Source organism: Epinephelus fuscoguttatus, linkage group LG22, assembly GCF_011397635.1.
Source record: "Epinephelus fuscoguttatus linkage group LG22, E.fuscoguttatus.final_Chr_v1".
NCBI lineage: Eukaryota > Metazoa > Chordata > Actinopteri > Perciformes > Serranidae > Epinephelus > Epinephelus fuscoguttatus.
In genome coordinates, this window is record NC_064773.1 from 25,667,257 (window position 1) to 25,689,618 (window position 22,362).

General features: G+C 41.3%; 1 protein-coding gene across 1 annotated transcript in view; it reads left to right on the forward strand.

Moving 5' to 3' along the window:
• Positions 1–11,421: 11,421 nt before the first annotated feature.
• Positions 11,422–22,362, forward strand: part of foxp2 (forkhead box P2) — a 139,819-nt gene continuing 128,878 nt past the window's right edge. Inside the window, exon 1 of the mRNA XM_049566430.1 lies at positions 11,422–11,505. The gene's annotated coding sequence lies outside the window, so the exon portion shown is untranslated. The remainder of the gene's footprint in view (positions 11,506–22,362) is intronic.

Genomic DNA, 22,362 nt, shown 5'->3' on the forward strand with positions numbered 1-22,362 from the left:
GATCTCCCATTGGGAGTCCTGTAGAGAGAGCATTAATCAGACCCAGGGGACCTGGGGCTCAGACAGGGCCTTCTACAAGGCGTTTGTGTGCCTGTGGGTGAGTGTGTATGTAATGAGGGGTACAGGGGGCAGTGTTGGAATGACTTTTGACAGACATCTGATGAGTGGGGGAAACACAGAAAGAAAAGCAAGACCAGGATACCAACACCGGTCTGACTGGCTATACTGATCACCAGAGTCAGTAGGATTTATCCTATGAGAACCATGAATGTCTTTACAAAATGTCATTGCAATCCATCCAGTAGTTGTTGTGATATTTCCCTCTGAACCAAGCAGTGTGGGTATCACCAGAGTTACAAGGATACATTGTTTGTACACAATTTTCAAAGCCATTCATCCAATAGTTGCTGAGAAATTTGAGTCTGATGTGAAAGATTTGGTTCATTACTTTTAAGAAGCGAGGCTTTCTTACTGTGTTTTTCGTACATGGTTCTTTTGAGGGAACCTATTATGCTATTCCACATAATTATGAATCAGTAAATTGTGTATAACCCAGGAATTTGGGAAGGCTGCGATCACATGAGTAATGTGCTGATGGGAGTAAAGATGAAAGTAGTCGCAAAAGGAGGCAAGTTAGGGTGGTGAATGGTTCACAAAACACAGGACTTTTCCCAGGAGTCTAGTGAAACCAAGTTAACTTTGATTAATTTTAAAGGTTCCTACCTCCTACCTCGTTTGGTCCGGACTTTAGGACTTTTCCGTTTGATCCGGACCAAATTTACAGGTGTGAAAGCTCCCCCGGACCATGGTCCGGACCAAAGACCCGAAATTTGGTCCGACCAAAATAGATGGTCTCGGTCCAGACCCAACGAAATCATGGTTCGGACTTTTGCAGTGTGAAAGCTTATTTTTCGATAGTTCGGACTTTAAAACCTTTAACCCTATGGGCCCAAACGACGCATAGTGCGTCCAAATTCATACCTGTTCTCTGTGGATTTTCTCTGCGACTGTGTGTCATAGCAAGAAGGATGTGCATATCACGTGAAACAGCGGAACAGTAGCTTTCCGCCTTTGCGCACCCAGACAACTGTAGCCTAATTATGCATGTATGACAGGGCAGTTGTCACCATATGCACTGAGGGAGACAAAAACCACTATTCAATGCGACTATCTGCAATCAGCACATAAATGTATCTCTATGTCAACTGTCCCGTCACATCTGATGTCAGATCAGAGGGGACTGGCACTGTTTGGCACACGTAATGGAGCTGCTCCCGCCTGTACCCCCGGCTGTGCGGGCTCGCCTGGCTCATCCTCGTCCTCCTCCTCCTCCTGCTGCTGCGGTGTGGCACCGTTTGGCACGTCTGGCACGTTTTGGCACACGTAATGGAAACCCAACCTGATTTGATTAACACAGCTGCAAACTAATGAGTTCACATCCCTCTCAGCCAACCACAAACAGCCACAGCATCAGATAGGGAGTATATATTCAGCATCTGTCATCTTAGAAAAGTCAAAAGAAAAGAAACAGAGTGAGACTGCGAGAGAAAAAGAGAGAGCGCGTGCGCGCACGAGAGAAACAGTCAACAAATTGTAAGTTATGTTCGGTGTCTTAAGGGTTTACGTGCTTCATGTGATTGTTTATACAAATGTTAAAATATTCTTGCTTAACGTGATCTACAAAGATGGAGTACATTTTTGCAAGGAGGAGGAGTACGCTGCTGCTCTCTTCTGCCATGGTGAATTAAGTAAACTCTCATTACAACTTCGTGCGGCGCATTTAAGGGCAAAGAGAGGGGCTCATTTGATTGGTGTGATGTGAATCGGCTGTGTAAAACCCACTCCACGCCTTCTCTCCTCCGTCTTTCCGACTTGCGCAGGTAGGAGGGACGGAGGTGGGAAAGAGGAGTAGCTGCGCCAGAGAGCACGGTGTACCAAACTTGCAAAACGCCTAGTTGGCGAAGTGCAGGTGCGCTGCGCCTCCCCCTCACCCGGTCTGCGAAACTAGAGGCCACGTAGGTAACGTCAATATGTCATTTGGTCCGGTCGCCTTAATGTAGTGTGAAACCAAACCAGTCGGACCAAATGTATACAATGTAGCAAAAACATGGACCTTGGTCTAGACTTTCAGGTGTGAAAGCCCCCTTAAGGGTGGCATATAGCAATGTGGACTGCACATTGCAACTAGAATTCCTTTAGTGTTCATTGTTCAGGAGGTTTTTAATTAATTATTTGCAGAGGTCTCTTCTTCTCCCAAACAAACGGATCAGGTGAGTAATACTGGTAAAAACACTGAATGAAGCAGTTTTATGTCACAAATCAGTGTTTCTCCAATGCTATTTTGCATTCCACCACATGCTAATGTGCACTCACCTTAAGATCTAGATGTTGAGGTTTTCACAGGGAGCCAACCCTGTGATTTAAAGAGTTTCTCTGACGTTGCTTGTCATGGAGGGGCTGCTAACTACAGTGGCCTAAGTAAAACATGAAAAACCCAAATGACCCTATCCATTGTTTGCTTTGTCCATTCTTGGCTATCGTAGAAACATAGCGGTGCAACACAGCCAACCCTATAGACCAGGACCTGCTCCCTATGTAGATATAAACCGCTCATTCAAAGGCAACAAAACCATGATGATTCTTATTTTCAGGTGACTAAACACTAACGATAACACACTTATTATATTATAAATTTCTGCCAGTATATCCCCCTAAATCCTACACACTGGACCTTAAGGTATGATGTCACCATGGTTCTTTGCCTAAAACTAACCCACGTAACTTTGAGTTAAGTCCATAACATCACACATGGGGCACTAATTAGTTAGATATCATATGAAACCTTGTATGACAAAAAGTTATACATGTAGCTTCATGCTAACATGAGGGAAACCTGTAGTCTTGGTTGCTGATGTCGTTAATTTCTCTCTGATTTCAGATCAAATACTGCTGAAACATGTCTGGTTGTGAAGATTTTGGTTTACAAACATTACTTGATGATTTTTCACAGTAGAAAGTGCCACTATACTCAGTGCTGAGAAACAAAATATGCTAGACCTGTAAACACTGACCAGTCCGGACAGACAGTTTTCTTTGGGAGGGGCTCTTAAAGAGACAGGCGCTAAGACAGAGGGTGAATACAGATGTTCCAGCACAGACAGTTTAAGGAAATTAAAGTGTTTTTTGAACATTAAAGCATGTAAATGTTGTGATAGAAACCCAAAATACAAGAGTGAACCTGCAAATAGTCATGATAGGTCCCCTTCAAGGGATTTGAGTCACCATTAATTAGCAGCATTCTTCCTGACAGGTGTGAAGTGGAGGGGAGAGCTTATGTTCACAATATATATTTGTGTGTGTGTGTGTGTGTGTGTGTGTGTGTGTGTGTGAGTGTGTGTGTGTGTATAAAGATAAAAAATGTACTACAAGATGGATTTCGTGTCCATGCAGCGCTAACACAAGGTAATTAGACAGCAACTTGCACCAAGGACTTTAACGCTGGGTAACATTGCCCAGGTGATTTAAGTTACACACACTTACATGCACCAAACCTATTGTCATACAAATACACACACATAAAGGGGCCGACAGACACAGTCTTACGCTGGTGATTTACAGTCGCAGAGCTGTAAAAATCGATCGGAGTCAGGGTCACCTCATACACAGCGGCAATGTACACATCTCATCCCTCCATCTGTCTTATCCTCCTTTCTTTACATCCTTTAGAATCCCTCTTTTCTGCCATCCATCTGCTCAACAGCCCACATCTCCCGTATATTTTTCCTGATTTTGTCCATTTCATTTGTCTTTTTTCCCAGCACTTGCCTATTCTTTACCTTGTCTTTCCACATGGCTTACAGCTTCCCATAAATTATGTCTTTAATTTACATCCTTCTGTCAGAATCTGCCCTCTTAATCCTTCTCCTCAACCCCTGCTAGTCTGTTCCCTCTGCGTCTTACTCTCATCCATTGTACGTCGTTAACCTCACATTGCAGTGTGTGTGTTTACAGTACCTATAGCAGTTTTGTGTGGCAAGTCAAGGGGATTACTGCTGGGCATATCAGTAGGAGAAAAAGGAGAAATAGTGCCGTTGAGGAGGCAAAGGGGAGGTGAAGTAGGGACGCAGACAGGAAGAAAATGAGAGGAAGTGGTTGGAAGCAAGAGCACCAGAGGGATGAATGATGCTATGAAAGCAAATGGGAGTGGACAAAATATTCTCTTTCAATATCAGTTAATTGAATGTTATAGTATTAATTAGACCGCTGAGAGTTAAGATTCCTCCTGAAACTGCGAAAATGTCAGAACGCTTGTTTCTTAATTTCATATTCAAATTCAGAATTTACTATTAATGTCTTACACTGAGAGAAGAGTGCAAGTTCAGAGCCAGATGAAAAGTATTACAATTTGTGATTCAGTCCTAAAAAAAAAAGAGATTTGTACAATCTTAGTTATATCCAAGAAGGGTTCTTCCTGAAGGGCTGATGTTCCCATTTGCTTCTGAAGAACCCTTTTTTTTAGGAAAGGGCTCAAGGGTTCTTTGTAAAGCAGGATTTATACATCTGCGCCAAATCCACGCCATATGACCAACACAAAGCTTATGCCGTAGCCTACACTGTAGCCTGGTGTGCAACAGACCTCCTGTCTATTTTTGTAAGCTGAAACCATTTCCCTCAGTGGAAACAAAGCTTTTATGTACTTTTATTTCACAGATAAGAAACAATAACTTGTGAAGACAAGAAAGCCTCCACAAAATAGCATTTCAAGTCTTGTGTGTGATTTATCCTGGCTTCGTATGAGTAGAGGAAATCTCCGTCGGTCACTAGGCTAATTTATACAATGTAAAATGCCACAAACTTGTGCTAATAACGTTAGCATGTTATATTTGTTTGGAAAACATAGTATATGACAGTTTTTTTTGTCAGTGAACCTTATGAGTTGTAATGGAGCTGCATTTTGTAATGTTACCTTTGTTAAATGTTGTTGTCTATGGCTTCATGAGTAGAGGAAAAGTCTGCAAGCCACTAGGCTAAATTATACAGTGTGAAATGCCATAGGCTTGTGCTAAAAACATTAGCATGTTGTATTAGTGGGGAAAATCTGTCCAGTAGAAGAAGTGCTTTGTTTATGACTGCTGCAAATTATAATGAAGCTGATTTGTGTACTTTTAAATGTAACTGTCCCTATTAAGCCATGTTTAATGTGTGTTTTGGGTGATTTTATAACCAAACTTAACAGTACTTCACAGAAACCCAGCTGCCGACTAGTGTTTTGGAGATGTTCTGCAAAGTGACACAGACACAGTAACACTGTATAAATGCTCACAAGGGCGTCGACTAAAGGCCTACCTTTCACATATGGTTTTCGGTATAACCCCTCATGATAGTTTCTAAGTAGAACACTCTGAAAGGGATCCAGGTGGATAGTTTATAAAAGGTTGTACCAGGAACCAAAAACAGTTTTCCTATGGGAACAAGCCAAAGAACCCTATATGGTTTTAGTTAGCATCTTTATTTCTAAGAGTGTAGGGACAGTGAGAAAGAAAACGCAAGTTGAAATGAGGGAAACGATTGAGGCTGAATCAAAAGACAAAGACAGATCATCCTAATTGTGTGACCTTTTCCTCAAAAACAAAGACGGATAGAGTGAGAGAGGGAGAGGGTTTCGTGAAGAAACCCATTTGTGTGAGCCTGGCTGCCAACAATATGTTGATTCTCAATATGGTGCACTCTTTGTGTAATCCCAACTGCCCACACACGGCCATATAATGCAGTACACAAGCACACCTAGAGGAAACACACATGCTCTACACACTCTGCAGCATTTCACACACCCACCCCACACACCCATACGTGCAAAGGCATCGTTACGGGCGCAGACACACATGTGAGGTGAGGTTTTGCACACGTACACCCAGGGATGCACAAAACCACACACGCATTACGGTACGCAGGCACGAAACATGACACAATTTACCTTGGCTCCAGACTCCCTGAATGAATCACCCTGAAATCTGTCCCTTCTGTCCAAAACTCTTAGCCTCAAAATCCCATTCTGCTGTAAAGAGCAGGCAACACAGTCAGTGCATAATGTTGCTTTATGTCTCTTTGACTTGTCATACAGAGGACAAGGGAATTATACGACCAAAGCTCTGAAAAAAAATATCCTTTTGCCAAAAATGACAAATACAGTACGTTGAGTCACCTTCACTATTATTTCTGTTTCACAGTAAAATATGAACCAAAATTAAAGTTGTTAGTGGCGTTTTAACAGGCCCCACAGCTGAACTGTGTATCTTTAGGCTTTGAAATAGTCCTAAGAGGCTCAGCGACATACAAGAGAATGTCAATGGCTTTGCTGGCCCTTCCCCATGCATTTCCCATTTTACTAGTCTTACGGGAACCCGAGGGCCTTCGAAATGAACAGACACTGTGAGCTGTGTCTGAGTGATTTAACCCTTTTGTAAGACCAACATCACAGAGGGAATGAGAAAGGATTGAGAGAGGGAGAGAGAGAGAGAGAGAGAGAGAGAGAGAGTGAGAGAGAGAGAGAGAGAGAGAGAGAGAGAGAGAGAGAGTGAAAGTGAGTTATATGGTTCTGTCAAATGTTGCTCTGACATTTAGGTCAGGCCAACGCTCTAAATGGCATGCAGACAGATTTACTGAGGGCTTTCAGAGAGGCCGACTGCTTGTCTTCTGACTGTCACGTACTCAGGGCTGGTCATCACTATAGCTATTCTTAACCCTTTATTACCTTTGCCTACGTGTCCGTGTGATCCTCAAAGCTGTGTTTTTGTCCTTGACTTACCTGAATGCACTCCTGACTAGAGGTACAAGTAGTAATAGTAGGCTACTATCTGAATCTTAATGTTATTTAAACTTTGTGTATTTTTACTTTACATACGAGGCTCTATTGAGATACTGTGTTCGCATTCTAGTTCCAGGGCTATGGTAATGTTGAGATTGGTCAGTTAGCATTTTTCTCAGTCCCTGTTTGGTTCGGTTCAATTGAACTCAAGTTCGTTTGCCCCCTAAGTGCAGTTTGTTTGAGCACGTAGCGAAAGGGGACGGACCACTCTTCAAACTGGAAATGGCGGCTGAGGACATTGCGACCGTGAACGTTGCTGCATTGTACAAATACATGTATTTTTTGCACTAAGCACCACTATACTGTTGTTGGGTATAAGCCAGCAGTATATTTACTGGGTTAATTTAGCAGTCTGTAATGATTTGGTACCGTGAACGATAACGCAAATGCTAGTGCTAGTTTGCTAACTAACTAATTAGCAGTCATCATTTCCGGTAAGCGCACAACGGCTGTGCTTGGTTTGAGACATTACCCTGTCGAAATTCACACACTACGCCAATGAGTACATAGTGCACGTAGTATACTACGTGGAGGTGTACTAATGGAATTATGTGATTTGAGACAAAGTAACCGTTTTCTAGTTGGAGCCGCGCCTCGTTTTCAAACTGTATGGTTTGCCTAAAATGAACAATGACAGCAATATAGTCCACGATGACCAGCACTAAAATCAACCTGCGTAGTTGTCCCTCCATTGTGACATTAGAAAGTGTCACATTTAACTTGCAAGTGTACTCTTCTTCAAAGTTTTGTTTACTTCCTAGATTTTTCCCGCATGGAAATTCTGACCAATCAAGAGCAGTTTTTTCACTCAAGGCATTTTATCTGGTCCGATTATAAATGCTGCCTTGAGAACACAAACCAACTCTAGGCAGCCCACCCACACCCACACCAAGATCTTTTCCTGACCCTAACCAAGTGGTTTTTGTGCCTAAACCTAACCAGACCTTAACCACAGGGCATCATGATGATTTCGGAACCACGGGACTTCGGAAAAATGGATTTAATATGGTCGGAACAATGGGATGTCGGACCAATGGGCTGTCGGACCAATGGGCAGTTCCCCTCACATTAGCTTAGAGAGGATCTCTTGATGAGGGGTGGTAAGAGGTAGCCTACTTGTCCTAATATTACATAAAGTAGATGTCAGTTGGCGTGGCCCTTGTTTTGTGTTCACTGTGTTTAGAATATTTTTAGTGCTTTATCTTTTCGTCAAACAGCAATTTCTGACAAGGGAATGAAGCCGTTATATTCCTCTCCTCAAATCCAGACTCTGAAGCCAGATTCCATTGAGAAAAAGAGTAATTTAACATTGCTGAACACAAGAGCTGTTGGTCTAGCGCCTCACCACTCAGTTATTTTGTTTGCGTTGTTGTGTGACTTTGCCGTCTAAAAAGGCTAGTTCAAATTCACCAAAGTCACACAGTAATACAAACCAGCTAATTGATCGAGGCAGCCGTAAACCCACAACTCTCGTGTTCAACGAGCCAAAATTGTCAATGGACTCCGGTGGCTTTGAAAAGAGCATAGATGGGTGGAAAGGTAAAGTGGTGAAAATACTCTCTATGTAGCGAACTCTTCAACTGTTTTAGATATTTTTACTTGGGACTTTTTTGTTGCCTCCCTCCACAGCCATACATCACTTAGCTTCCATGTCGGCACTCCTACCTCTTCTCCAAACTGGGGGCATGCCAACATCTACAGTATGTAATACTCTGACTATGGAAAAGTACCCCATACAATCCCTGTTCACAAAATCTACACCATCCCTTTAAGGGTTGTTTTTGCAGTTGGGTTAGTTATAAAGAAACACAGATTTGAATGCTTAATATTTTATAAACTCTGAGTGCAGTGAACCTTTCCTAAAGTTTTGTGTTGTTTATTGGAGTTTGCTTCCACCACAGTTCATCAGACACTACATTAGCGTTAAGTCATCAGTCACAATGCTGGTGACAAAAGGCCTTTTTATTGGAAATGCATCGCTATGGAAACAGCTTTGGTATAATTTATTTTCTGCCAGCTGTAAAACAGTGCAAGTGGAAAAAAAAAACTTTGAGTCATTTATAATGTTTCAGTTTGAAACTGTGGTGGGTGGAAGCTGAGACTGGACTTACCAAAGAGCATAAAGCAGATCAGAGAGTGCTTTGTGTGTGTTTGTTTGTGCCTGAACATTTCTACTGACTCAAGCTATCTGAGTAATACAAATAATGATGTCATCTGTATTAGTCCTGTGTCCCTACGTGAGTGTCAACATCAAGATCTAATAGTGATGAGATAATTAAGGGAAAACATTCCTAATTTGTTTCTTTAGTAGTTCTAATGCACTTTGTTTGTGGAGTATGGAACGTTATGTCACGCTGTGTGGGATGGTGTCGCCATGTTCTGAGGATCACGCTCTGTTATCTCTATTATCTCAAAGTCATATGGACATATGTTGTGTATTGGGATTCATGTTTCCAAATACTGTTGCTTCGTCACTGCAGTCCAATCCTCCCTGTTCAAAAAATTTAACATGGAATGATGTCAACTTCACACTGTAAGCACATTTTAAAGTGATGAGTCACTTTAAAACCAGCTTCATGTCAAAACAATGTGGCTAATGTGTGTAGGCTACATGAGCTATGGTAAAGTTCCATCCATCTAACATAACCAGTGCCTGATCCCTCTTTGCCCCCTGGTGAAACTCCGCCGGATGAAGTAAATGATGTCATCCGGCAGAGTTTGGCTGGCTTTCGGGCTGTTGCTTGGGAGCCAGTCTTTTTTTATTGCCGTGCCAACAGCTGAGACACAGAGTAAAGAAACAGATCAAGAGACAGACCTGCCCATATTTAAAACTTGAACCGAAATCCAATTTAACGGTAAAACTAGGCATTGCTGATGGAACATGTATCAAGATGATGTTACTGTATTGCCTATCTCTTGCCTACAATTTTATAAACATATTTTAGTGCCTTGTTTAGCTGTAATTGCTAGGTTTTGTTAACAGGAAGTGGGTGCCATACTGTTTCCTGCACAGTGAAAACCAAATAGCTGAAAAAACAGCAATCAAATGCTAAAAATATGCAGCACTGAATAAATATAAACCAAGATTCTGTCACTGAGTTGCCTATTTCTTGCCTCAAATGTGTTCAGAAACATGTTTTAGCTTACTTTTAAACTGCAATATGAGATTTTTTTTGGCAGCCGGCCACCATTGCTTCAAACAGACACATTACGTCACCCACCAGTGGGAGCGTTTATTGGTCTGGTGCAGTGCAGTGCATTATGATAGAAGCAGGTTTTCCTTCTCTTGAGCAAAAACATCCTTTTTCTCTGTTTCTCAGGTTCTATAGCACCAATTTCAAAACCATTTGCATCTTTCTACTGCATAGACATCCTAGTTTTATGAAAAGGCCATCTTTTCAGCGTACCTCTTTAACTGCAGCTATCCTTGAAAGCTTTCTTGTGTTACAGAGTGAGTCTGTCACTTTAAGAGAGTGTTGCATTATGGGTTGTCCGTAGCCTCAGTGTTGCTAAGCTAGTGACTTTATGCCCTGTCTGTTCACTGCATGTTAGCTAGAGCTAGCTAGCCCAAAAAGTGTGTAGCGAGTCCTGTTTAACCTGCAAGAGTTATTTGCCAACTCATGTTATGTGTTTTTCTGGCATGAGGAAAATGAGTGGAAATTGTCTACTGACTGTTTTTTAACTGAAGAAATATTGTATACTTGATGGTGTGCTAATGTTAGCAGCCCAAAGTGCCCACTTCCAACAGCCTGACATGATAGCTGCACCAGGTAAGATTTATACTTTATTTCCAAACCATATGTTCAGCTTTTATAAGAGAAACAGGTTCAAGAGTAAAGACCAAGTCAGTTTAATTGATTGGTTCCAGTCCCAACACAAGGCTAGCCTAATAACAAGCCTCCAACACCTGACTCCACACATTAATGCTAATCCTCTGCTTACTGGGGTGGTAAAATACAGAAATTATTCTTCATTTTCTTGGTGACATGCTAAAACTCTTGTTGTTAGCCCCAGTGTCAGCCACAGAAACTAGAAATTAGAAACTTAAGTAAACAGGGCAGGCAATACTGTGTTGTCAGGACGTTGTTTTAAGTAGCAGTATATCTTTTTCACATAAGACATTTTGGCACAGCAAAGCAGGAAAAGCACAGGTGTGAATTTTAAAATTAATGACAGCTGAATTCTAATTAACTGCTTTGGTTTTAGGATCCTTGTATTGTGTGTACATATTGTTAATTAGTAATTAGTAACACCTGTGCTTTTCTTACAAGTAAAAATGGCTGCTGTGAAATAGGTCAATACTAATAGCGCATTCATGTAGTGTGATGTTAAATTAATAAATAGATTTATGTGCTGACTAGGAAAATTCACTTGAACAAAAAGTTGGCAAAAATTTTAGGGTACGACTTGCTGACTTTGACACAGGGCTGTTTCAAGACACTCTGAGGGCCCCAGGCAAGAGGCACCTTGGAGGTGGGCCGTTACCTGCCACAAAGAGAGAAATGTGAACGGCTCGTTTCTCCTCTGACACATCACATACCTGTGTGCCGCCACGGCTCAGCTGTTCGGGTATTTCTGGGTAGTCATGAAATCAACAAAGAGGAAATTATTGGACCTGGAGCTGGACTTCTCCATTGCCGGTAAGCCCATCTTGTGCCGTATTTGACAGGAATAGGGCGTCTGTGACCCCCGTTCAGCCCACAACCGACAGGATTCGCCTTTCATTTCTGCTGCTGGTTGAAATCTGTACTCACACAGCGTGCTCCTGATTGATTTGTTTTGCTTGCGCAAAACTATTTTTAGTCGCAAATGCGAGTAAAATGCTCGCACCATAGAGCTCTGTGGAAAACAAATCACTGTAGCATATATAAACAAATCTAACCTACAAGTAAAAATAAATAAATAATAACTTTCACTGCTTAAAGATATGCAAAAGCTCAGCTAATACCTGAAATGTCACTGGGTACAAACCACGCAGCAGCATATTGAGCGCCAGGTGGCCAGCGCACGCCGTTATTGGACGGCGCATGGACACTCACCCTCTTGCAATTGGACTTTGAACTTATCCCACAGTAGTGGTACCGTGAGGTGCCGTAGTACTATGGTATTCCAACAATGCTAGCGCAGGTGGCAACCAATCATGCGGGACATGGTCTCAATTTGCGTGACACGTGAAAAGAGACAGAAATGCTGTGCAGTCTCACACAATGCAGGATGTCTAGTCACCCTACTTAGCCACTTGCAAGCAGCAGCTAGTAGGGGGCCCCATTAGGGGGGATTCCAACAAAGCCAAGCGGGAGGGCCAAAAACTGAATGTGAGATAACCTCAGATTTACAGAGTACAATTGTAGCTGTAGCCGTAGCTATGTCAGTGAGTTTTCAGTTTATGAAAATAAATTGTAATGTTTTGGCTTAAAAACATTGAAACCTTTTTTTGGTTGTACTGAAAGACCTTAAAACGAGCTGGACATTAAGTTTTTATGGTAAGTACATTTTGTTTTAATGGTTTTAATTCTGGGTTTAGCTCGCAAAAAATAGCATTATCACCATAGCTGTAGATGAGCCATCCTAATCTAGATAGCGTTTAGCATTAGGCTTAGCTCCAAACTTATGTCCAAGTATGGTCATGTCTGACTCCAAAAGTCCACAAACCAATGGGTGATATCACGGTGGCTACATCTATTATTTAACAGTCTATGGTTGCATATCAGGTTGTTTACATGTAATTTGTAACATGGTATTAGGTTGTGCCCGTGACTTGCGTCACTGTCCACATAAAGTTACCTAGATTTGTTAGAAAAATTAATCATCAGAATTAACCCCGATACCACGTCAGGTAAAGCAGTATTTTAGTGGTTGTAAGGGATGTACTGGTGCACCAACAAGTCAAGGACAAAATCATTTTGTGTTATCTGCGTTAGCATATTTGACAGAAACATGAATCTTCACTGGAACATTAAACACACTGAGCAATAAAATACAACACATCTTCTCTGTAGCATCCATATTGTTTTCACCTTCTGAGTTTAAAAAGCTCGCGAACACACCAAAGATGGGAGAACAACTCTCCAACTATGGAAATGGGGCCATTTGAGGAGCATGTGAATGCAGATAACTAAAGGCAAACAAGGCCTGAGATTGGTCAAATTAAAGATACTCATCCTTATTTAGTCCTGGTGGTTACTGCTTTGTAGAATAACTATGGAGATGGCAACATGAAGACTTCACAGTGTCCCTTTACTAGCCAGACATTAAACCCATTCAGGATAGGGCATTACTGTAAACCACAGTATAAGGTTTCATTTGTTGCCATTCCTAATGCAAGTAAATCACAGTATTAACAGTAAGCTACAGTATTGTCTTCTGAATGTGGCTGTCTATAGTAATGAAAATATGGTAAGATGCAGCAACCTTATAAATTCAGGCAAGAATAAAGATAAAAACAGCGAGTGCTCTATACCGAAAGTGGCTGAATAATCCGTACATACCATGTATAGGTTGGATGTTTGTGTTGTCGACTACATGTTTTCCATATTGTTTGCCTTTGAGAGAGAGCAGGTTTCTGGCCTTGAAAATATTAACGATTAACGGCTAATGGCTGCGTTGCTTGCTGGCATACAGAGAACAAAGAGCTGCTTGGCACTGTGGTTTTTCAACAAGGTTCAGAGAGGGCCGCTGAAGGGAAATTTTCTCAGGAATGGCATGTCTCCTTGTATTAGTTGGCTGGGTTGCAGGACAGCAGAGAAAAACAACTCATCATGATTCACTCTGCACTGCAAAAAATGTCCATCTTTAAAAGCCACTTCACCTCGCACTTGTTTTCCTTTTCAAGTAAAATGGGGTGAAATTATTTAGGCCTTGAAAGAAAGAGGTTAGCCCAGAGTAGCTGACATCTACTGCAGCCATCCAGAACCACCTGGAGGGACAACTCGCTCTGATCCCAACTTATCAAATAGCACCGCTTTGTTAGTGGACTGAAATGTCAAAATATGACGTGTTAGGTAACTTCCTGCATCAGTTTTGGATGCTCTGGGATGGGGTGTCAAAGTCCCCTTTTTTTGTACTGTGTCTTTTTAAAATACACTTCCATTTTTACAGGAAATGTACAGTTTTTGCTTGTTACATGGTTACAGTCTCTTTTTGAAAAAATAAAATAAACTTACAACATAGTTAAAACACCCTGTTTTGATATTTATTTAGGCAAAAAAAGCGAGGGGTTAGGGTCAGAAAAAACATCATGGCCTGCCGAGTTGTTACTAACGTCATGTAAAGTCGACTTAACGTCGGCAGCCAGTCGCCGTTACAATTGAACAGCATCTGCAGCATCAGGTGGAAATGTGGTGGAGCAAGACCGAAAGTTAAGGGGGGCAGGAGAGGTGGTGTATAGGCAGTGTAGTGGTAGCTGATGAGGTGGATGTACTAACTTGGTAGATGGGTAGGTTACAGAGGAAGAAGTGGCCGTACTCTCCTATATAGTCTAATGGCTTTTTGGCTGATAGGTGGGTATACTGTAAATGGCTGTCAAAAGATGTGGGTACATCTGCGTATACCCTCCACTACACCACTGTGTATATGTCCAACAAATGCTGACCTTCACCTGGGAGAGCAGTGTTCACGTCTCGCAAGACTATAAAGCCAAAACCTGTTCTGTTTTCCTACACCTAACCAACTGTTTTTGTTGCATAAACCCATTCACGTGTTTGTTGTTGAAGGATAAACAACATCTATTTGCATTGTTCTTCTGACATAGTGTGCTTATTTGAAAGAGACTGTATGTGAATGGTAAGTTTCCTGTGGAAATGGAAGTGTATTTTGCGAGAAGACAATGCAAACGTCGATATGTGACATGGTCGGAGTAAGAATGTGTTGTCATGTGGCATGCTTCACATACTAGCACACTACACTAATAAAAATGATTCCACTGGCTTTTGGCGTTTGGCGTTTGGCACCGGAAACGAACAGCAGGCTGCAGAGTTTGCTGTAGGCACTTTCTTTGTCTTTATACTGCAGTAGTTGGCGGTGGCGGTACAAACTGCCACCAGCCAGTGCGTTTCATAACACTGTCAAAGGTACATCGGTATCTGACACAGACATCCACTGATAAAGGGGTGGAATTTGATGAGTTCAGTTGATGTCCACTGCATCAACAACTGCCGCCACCCAGTGCGTACCATACCACCACAGAGGTTTCTTTGTACGTCAATATCTGACACTGAGATCACTTACAAAGCAGCGGTATTTGACGAGTGATGAGAGATGAGAACAGGCTGTAAGGACATAGAGAGCAGTGTTTGACCCCATCATCACCTTGGTTTGTCCCTTAGTGTGGTGCACTCTGTGACTTTGTATTTAAAAATGTTATATAAATAAGGTTTAATACTGTATTATTCCCTCTCTTGTTGACTCATTTGGTGCTGGTTACCAAAAACTTCTCACCTATGCACTTTTCAAGTTCTCTCCTCGTCACTCTCTCCTCACTATTCCATGTTTGGTGCCAAACCATGACTAAATCTGACTGAAGCTCATGTTACAGTTATACAGCATTCCTCATGAGTGAAATATCCACCCCTCCTCCTCCTCCTACTCCTCCTCTCCTGCTCGTCTTCCTCCTCATTCTTTTCTCACACCTCCTCGTTGTGATGAAACAAACCCAGCCGACAGCACTAAAGATGACAAACAGCTCTGTCATCTCGTGGTAATGCTGCAAATGAAAGCAAAGGAAGTAGGAGCACTTATAATGAGCACCATAAAAGCACAAGATATATTGTGGAATGTGTTCTCTGAAAGTGGAATATATGTGTTTAAAATGAACCAAAAAAAGAATGATTTAAAAAGTCAGATGTGTATATTTTGTTAAAAGTGACTAATGGCTTTTCTTTTAAGAGTGAATTGGTAAACAAATTTATTCTACTTTTTTAAAATGAGTAGTTTGGGAAATGAACTGAAACACAGATGTTTGATTGTATTCATTAAGCTTCTTTTCATATGGTATTAACATGCATTTCGGTGAGCCGAACACAAGCAGACAGCCAAGACACATCACACGTGTCTATCATGTGTCTCGAGCTGACCACTTGTGTCTAGATTTTGTTACCGCCTACTTCACTTATGCTAAAAGGTCAAAGGGCCCTGCGCACATTTATTACATCCACACTCTTGCTAGCTGCTCCCAAGCATACTTGCTAGTCATGGTGGCAGTTGTGTTAGTATGTCTGGAGATATCACTATCAGCAGAATTCAACACCTACCTCCATAGGGCAATCGATGGACAGTCACACAACACTTTGTACAGTTTGTTGTAAGTTGGGAAAGTTTTGATGACTTATGCTGTGTCTCAAATCGTGTACTTCTGTACTTACACTTAATATTTTGAGTGCATAAGTGCATTCACACTGAGAAGTATGGAAAAATGCAGTGCACTATGAGTACCCGGATGGTGCAATCAAAATGGTCAAGAAGTTGAGTGTGGAACTATGAACACTTCTCGCCCTCAATGTTTGCCATCTTGGCTACATAGCGAAAGGGGAGGGACCACTTTTCAAACTGGAAATGGCAGCCAAGGACAATGCGACCATGAACGTCGCTGCATTGTACAAATACATGTGTTTCTTTGCTCTAAGCACCACTATACTGTTGTCGAACATAAGCCAGCAGTATGTTTACTGGGTTAATTTAGCACTCTGTAATGATTTAGTACCGCAAACGATAACGCGAATGCTAATGCTAGTTTGCTAACTAGCTAATTTGCAGTCGTCATTTCCGGTAAGTGCACAACGGCTGTGTTTGGCTTGAGACAACACTACCCTGTCGAAATTTGCGCACTACGCCAGTAAGTACATACATTTAGTGTACATACAGTAGTATACTACATGGAAGTCTACTACCAGAAGTACGCGATTTGAGACACAGCAATAGTCTTTGTTGGGGATTGATACATTAGCATTTACACCAAGGATGTAGGTTTTATTTCACCAGAGGGGGACACATCTGAAACGGGGGGGTTAAGGGTTTTCCCCCAGGACATTTGGAGTGTCAAACACTTGATTTTCTGCATTCTAGTGAATTTTTGTGCACCAATTTCTGCCTTTTCTGCATCAATTATGGTGGAAACATTTAACTTAATTAAAATAAAAGTCCTCCGCTACTTAAATGTGTTTATTGGGGGAGACAAATGTACATGGTCTCACTATTGAGGGGAAGCCCATAGTTTACACTACAAAAGATATGTGGTTACATGCATCCCAGGCTACCTCAGTAAGTAATTTAAGTGATCAGATCATACTGCGTATTGGTGGTTGTTTACACTTGTATTTAATACTGTCCACTTGTGATTAGATCACCCAAGACGCCATGTTAATACCAAGCAAACAGGTCTGTTGATAGTATGTGGCCCCCCATCATTTTGTGTTTAATCTGATAAACACATAAGAATGTTAAGAAACAACCTTAAGCCTTATGGTACCACTCCACTGCTTTATTCTCAGATGAATCCCCCAGCAGTCAGTATACTGCAATTAGCACTGAATGGGAGGTGACAGTGTCCCACGCACGCACAGCTTTCAAATGCCAAGTGACAACAGCAGAAAGACTGGCTGTCTCCGTGATGCAAGAGCCAGCGGACATCTGGGAATGTCGAGCTGCTAAGGGTAGTCAGAGAAGGAGGCAAGGGGTACGGACAAGCATGTAGGTTTGTCAAGAGAGAGGCCGAGATGGCGAAGAGGGGGGAGGTCGGGAGGAGATGAATCTGGCAAGGTTGAAGGTTGAGGGAGCGGAGCACAGGACGCTGACAGGGAGGCTGCGATGGCGGAATGGAGAGACGGATGAATAAAAAGTGGTTCCCTAGACTGGGGTAGAGTGTGGACGATGCAGTCTGTCTGGTCTCCAATCTGTCAGCAGAGTGCCTCTGTTTCCCTCAGGCCACACAACACGGCCCTGCCTCATTTTGCGCTCTCATCCACTCACATACCATGTCCTCATGCACCCCCTTGTCCCTGCCAGTGCACTTCACTGCACAGTGATTTTGCCACGGGGATATATATATAAAAAATAGATTGTCATGTGTTTGTCGCTTTCTGGGTCAGACTACTTATCATGCAAAATTACATTTTAACTTTAGGATTATGCAGATGGTGTCAAATGTTTGCTTGAGGTGAACTCACGATTCCTATATTATTTTAGCATCAACCAAAACCATCAGCCATGTTTTTTTTGTCTTAGCATGTAGTGGAGTCTTTGAAAAGTGGAGCTGCATTGTCATCTGCTGGAAGAACCGAAGCATTACACCTCAGTTTTTAGAAAAAGTGGTATTTTTTCCTCTGTAAGTTACTGGCTTGCACATCCATGTTGCTGTGTAACAATATCATGGCAAGATGCATTAGCCTTAGCAGCTGTAGTGGTATTTTCTATATATGGAGCATAACCATAGAGAGTTATTGACCTTAAAGCCACTCTGTACCTTCCTCATTTTCTCTTTGTTATAAAATTATACTCCCCTAAATTACCACAAGACAACTGTAAGAGGAAACAGTAAATGCTTTAATCTCTTAAAGCTTTGATGACTGATGCTGGGCCACAGGAAGCTCATGTTGAATACTAATGCTAAGGAATGCGCTCCTGAGAATATCTCTCACATGATCGGGAGATCCTTATTATAGTTTCCATCTCTATGCTTGCTTACGCACGTACACAGAGACGCATGCCAACACACACAATCCTGTATACACACTGTAATGTGAGAATGAGGAGCGCATCAGCATATGATGATGCGTTCTCATTTTAGTCAAGACATGTATCACAAGGTTCAGGGTGTGATCCAGAGAGTCAATTAACTTGTCTTCCTCTGCCATCAGGGACACTCAGTGACCTCATATGAACCAGGGTTGAAGCTATGCCGGGCTTTTTCTCTTATAAAAAAAATATATAAATTTTAGAAATTCTACAATTCAAATCAGGTCCTGAGTTTTATCACCCATTTTTCTTAATATGAATCCGGCAAACTCTCCATGGAACGAGACAATGCAGATTTTTTTATTGCTAATGAACAACTTTCACTGATTGAAGTGCCACAATAGGCACATAAAGAGGTAATCCTGACCTTTAAGGTACTCCATTACTATTTGTATCAAGAAACTCAACACTGTATTTCATGTAAGTAAAGTACATGATAAGATAGATAAATAAGATTAGTAATTTATTGCAGTTACATGATTTGTGGATAGCTACTGTACCATCTGCCATCTGGATTTGTGAACGTGCAACCCAATCCCTCTAACTAGTGCACCACTAAGGAATTCATTATCTCTCTGTTCATGCATGTTGGCACCTAGTTTAGTCAACAATATAACAAGTAGCCTTGCACTGCAGTGTAGCCTCAGCTCATCAAGATTCTGTCCTTGTTTCTCACTTTCTTCCTGTCACTGCTACTTTTTGTCCGCACACACTACAGTAGCAGTGCCAGGTTTGCACTGTGCCTCCTCAGAGCCGTGCCCTGTGAAGAGTAGCCTTCCACTGTGCCAACATTGGCTTCTGGCCAGTTTGCTAAAGGTGCCAGCATGGGATTGGAGCCAGCTTACAAAAGGTCAACATACCCCAGACGGGATCAAGTGACTTCTACTGAACTGCGGTGTCACTCAAACCGCCACTTTATCCCACACAGTGTCGCACAGCGAGACTTCTCTGCTTGTGGTGGAGATAATATGTAGAGAGACAAAACAGCCTCACCAGCACTGAAGCATCTGTGGAAATATAGTACCAGAATGAAAGTTGAGACAGTTTCTGTTGTCACAAGTTGTGTAGTGCATTATTTTGTGAATTCCATTTGAATAACTGAAATTTACAACGGTGTATTAGGGTCATTGTTGATTAGAAACAGATAAATAGATAATAATATGGAACTAAGAAAACACTTAAAATTACCATGTTTGAAGTTGTAAATTCATGAGATGAAACTCACAAATGTATAGGAGAAAAAGCATGACTATTTTCTGATAGTATAAAGCCATAAATATGTGAGAAAAACCTCTGAGACTACTGTCACAAACTCACAAGAAGAATGCCTTAAGAGATTTCTGCCATAAAATCAGGTGAGGTAGCACTGAGAACAATAAAGTAGGGAGGAAATCGTGGATGGATAGGTCAAGTGTAGGACTTTCACTCAGGAGACCAGGGTTTGTGTGTGAGACATACTTGGCTTATCATTTCTAGACTCAGCTGACTTATTATTTTCAGTTTGTAGGATGTTTAAAGCTGCACACTGTCCATAAACTTTAGTAGTAGATGAATAGGACCATTTGTGACAACATCATATTTTGATGTTGATAGAAGGATGTGCTGGAGAGACATCCAGCTGATGGCCAGGTAACCTCCTGGACATGTTGACTGGACGTTCAAACAACAGCTATTCAGCATCTCAGTATTTGCAGGGATTTCCTGTTTCCCAGTGGCGTCTGTGACAGGATCAGGTTGATCCAACAATGCAAAATAAAGCGATGTGATTCCTTGAAAAAAAAAAAAACTATTTTTCTGAATTATTTTCTCGTAAATTTGTGACAACAATCTCAGAGAATTTCTGCTTTTTTTCTCTCCTAAATTTATGACTTTCTAATATCAAAGATGAGCTTCTTCCTCTCCTGTAATATTGAGGTTTTTCTTGAAATGTTATCCTCCTCCCCCTCCCCTAGCCCTGTTTTTATTTTTATTTTTTTACTTACAACGGCTCTATGGGCCGAAATAGAAATTTGCTCAAAGCATGTTTTATTATTTTTTCACTACCGTATCATCATGTTTTGTGTATTTTTATCTTTCTTTAAGGTTGGAAATGGCTACTATTTGGCATTTTGCCATCCATCAAATGCTTGCTGGACTGTTTTTCTCATCAGTGGAGAATAGAGATAGAAGCATACATAAGTATAGACAACTGATGGACACATTATCGAAAGAATCCATGGACACATGGATTTATACAGAAGTAATTTTAACCATTCCCATGTTCTTGCAGTTGTAGGAAAGCCTACTTCAAAGTGTATATTGTTACTGACAAAAGAAATTATGTGATTTTTTTCTCCATCACTCCATTACTTATTCACAGCAGTGAAATATAATTAACTATATATAATTAATTTCCCATTACATCACAAAAATGCCCTAATATAGTGTGTAGGCTATATAATGCACTTCTTTTTGTGCACACTTGTTGCACTGGCTTCATATACTCATCTGGTACGTTACCAGATGGCAACATGCTATAACAAAATGGTCACAGTAAATGGTTTCCCAAATAGCAGGTCACCATTTGGAGAGGCATCTGGTATGAGCAGTGATTTGGACCGCACAATGTCAAAAGGCTGAACTTTATCCTATTGTATTATTAACCTGGTAATATAGCACCTTTAGTAAGTCACATGAGCAACATGAGCAAGGATGAAATGGACTATTTTCTATGTGAATCTGACTTAATTCAAACTCCTGTCAGCAGGCACTAAAATTGAAACGATAAATGACTCCTTAGAGAGAGAGGCAAAGATGGGAGCCTGGTTTTCACTGTATAGACTGCGAAGGTTCAAAGAGTTGATTTATCTGATAATCAACATGTAATGCTTCTGAAACTTTCTAAGATTATATTCTTCAAAGACAGTTATGAATCTGACCTTTATTTAAATGGTACAAGTTCCTGGAAATGACTAAATTACCTTTATAGCTATCCCCAAATCCAAGAACAAAGAACTACTGACTGTTAATCCAGTCTGTGAAGGGTGTCATCTCAGAATCAGTGACTTGTCTTGTGAGTAGTACTAAAAGAGTTTGTGGCTATTAATACACGGTCTGTGAACAGTTGCCAATAAGGATTATGACCTTTTCCAATTACACTACAGACGACTATAGCTGCATACTGAACAAAGCAGTCATCTGACATATGCAGTGTACCTTGTGTCAACTCCACCTTGTTGTGAAGCAATCAAGGATTTAACTTCCAACCCAGTCACCAGAACAGAATGTTGGCATTGTACGTTGCAAACCACAAATGTTACATTTGTATATTTCATGTGTATCATATCAGCCTTTTTAAAGTGACTTAGTATTGACTGACTTTATCATTGAAGGGAATGGTGGATGGTATGACACCTAGGCAAGATGCCTGACAAGATGCAGACCACTTCAGACCATTGTTTAGGACCAACAAACAACAAAACAAGCTGGGCTTTAGCAAGTCATTACTGTGTTTCCAGTGGCTTTTTAAGCCAGAAAATGTGGGTGGTTTTCGAAGACAGTGCCACAAAAAGCACTATCTCCAGTAAGAGAAATCGCTACGAGATCAGGATAGTGCCACAAAACTGATTATTTTTTACCAGGGCATCACTGTTTTTCCTGTCAAGATAGTGCCATGAAAAGCAGTTGTTTTTTACTGTGTTTCCAGCAGCGATTGTGCCCCTAAAAGTGGGTATTTTAAGCCTTTAAGACTTGCATTGTTGAAACATTTAGTTTCAATGTATCAACTACAT